This window comes from Nothobranchius furzeri, chromosome 3, assembly GCF_043380555.1.
Source record: "Nothobranchius furzeri strain GRZ-AD chromosome 3, NfurGRZ-RIMD1, whole genome shotgun sequence".
NCBI classification, from domain to species: Eukaryota; Metazoa; Chordata; class Actinopteri; order Cyprinodontiformes; family Nothobranchiidae; genus Nothobranchius; species Nothobranchius furzeri.
This window is the reverse complement of record NC_091743.1, coordinates 55,521,865-55,524,172: the sequence shown is the minus strand read 5'-3', so window position 1 is coordinate 55,524,172 and position 2,308 is coordinate 55,521,865.

Below are 2,308 nucleotides of genomic sequence, written 5' to 3'. Positions count from 1 at the left end.
CAGCCTCCAAAGCTTTGTGTTTTGATGTTATCTCTCTACTGAAGAACTCACAAAAAATTCAGAAACCCCTTTTATTCAAAATATACAATAAACAACAGTCAATCATTCAGGCAAATTCGGGAACAGATTTTCTATCCTGAATCCTCAATTTTTTCCTTTTCAAAACGTTAGAAGGATTTAGAGAAGTTCACTTCTGTTGCTCAAGATGTGAATCACACACTGAACTAACAAAGAGGTCATGGTGAGACAGCAGGGTTTAAGTTTCAACATTTCTACCAAAATCTCTCTCTGGGTTTTAATTTATAGCTTTCATAGCCAAACAATCCTGCAGTTTGAGAAGTCAGAACACTAAAGAATCACCTTTGAAATATTTTAAATTGATTTATTTTAATGGAAACAAACAAAATATCTTTACTAACTATACATACCGTATCCAATGCACCCTACAACATCCAACTGAAAATTTTCACTATTACAGTTTAGAACATTTTTTCAAAAATAAAAAAAAGACAAGAAATACTGAAATTATAAAAGGATTATCCCAAATGTAAATATTTTGTTGAGCCATCTTTAGCTTTAGCAACAGCTGTGAATCTGTTGGAGATGCACATCTGGACTAAGCAATATTTGTCTTTACACAACCATTCAAATTTAATCAATCAATCAATCAATCAATCAATCAATCAATCAATCAATCAATCAATCAATCAATCAATCAATCAAGCAACAAGCAATCAAGCAACAAGCAAGTACTTTACACACATGGAGTGACCTAAGTGCTGTATATAGTATAACCAAATAAATAAAAACACAATGCCAACAAAAATAAATAATAAAATACAAATTCTGAATAAATAAATGAATAAATAAATAAACAAACAAACAAATATACAAACAAAAAAATATACAAACAAACAAACAAACAAACAAACAAACAAACAAACAAACAAACAAATAGTTGTTTCAAACTGGATGGTAGGCATTGGCTGCTATGGGGTGCCATTTATCAAGTCAAACTGTCATAATTTAACAGCAGTTTTTTGGGTTATTGGGTTATTATCATAAAAGTAAAAAAAAAGGGAGTTAATTTGTCGATTCCATATTTTCACATAGTTTCGTCTTTGTCTTCGTCTTCCTCCGCTTATCCGGGTCCGGGTCGCGGGGGCAGCATCCAAACTAGGGAGCTCCAGGCCGTTCTCTCCCCGGCCTTGTCCACCAGCTCCTCCGGCAGGACCCCAAGGCGTTCCCGGACCAGATTGGAGATGTAACCTCTCCAACGTGTCCTGGGTCGACCCGTGGGCCTTCTGCCGGCAGGACATGCCCGAAACACCTCCCCGGGGAGGCGTCCAGGAGGCATCCTGACCAGATGCCCAAACCACCTCAACTGGCTCCTTTCGATCCGGAGGAGCAGCGGTTCTACTCCGAGTCCCTCCCGAATGTCCGAGCTCCTCACCCTATCTCTAAGGTTGAGCCCGGCCACCCTACGGAGGAAACTCATTTCGGCCGCTTGTATCCGCGATCTCGTTCTTTCGGTCATTACCCAAAGCTCATGACCATAGGTGAGGATTGGGACGTAGATCGACCGGTAAATCGAGAGCCTGGCTTTCTGGCTCAGCTCCCTCTTCCCCACGACAGATCAACTCAGCGTCCGCATCACTGCAGACGCCGAACCAATCCGCCTGTCGATCTCCCGATCCCTCCTACCCTCACTCGTGAACAAGACCCCGAGATACTTAAACTCCTCCACTTGAGGTAGGACCTCTCCCCCGACCCAGAGGTGGCAAGCCACCCTTTTCCGGTCGAGAACCATGGTCTCAGATTTGGAGGTGCTGATCCTCATCCCAGCCGCTTCACATTCGGCCGCGAACCTACCCAGCAAGAGCTGAAGGTCAGAGCTGGATGAAGCTAGGAGGACCACATCATCCGCAAAAAGCAGAGACGAGATTCTCCTGCCACCAAACTCGACACACTCCACACCACGGCTGCGTCTAGAAATTCTGTCCATAAAAGTGATGAACAGAACCGGTGACAAAGGGCAGCCCTGGCAGAGTCCAACCCTCACTGGGAACAGGTCCGACTTACTACCGGCTATGCGGACCAAACTCACGCTCCTCTGGTAAAGGGACTGAATGGCCCTTAACAGAAAGCCACCCACCCCATACTCCTGGAGCGTCCCCCACAGGGTGCCCCTGGGGACACGGTCACAAGCCTTCTCCAAATCCACAAAGCACATGTGGATTGGTTGGGCAAACTCCCATGCCCCCTCCATCACCCTTGCAAGGGTATAGAGCTGGTCCACAGTTCCACG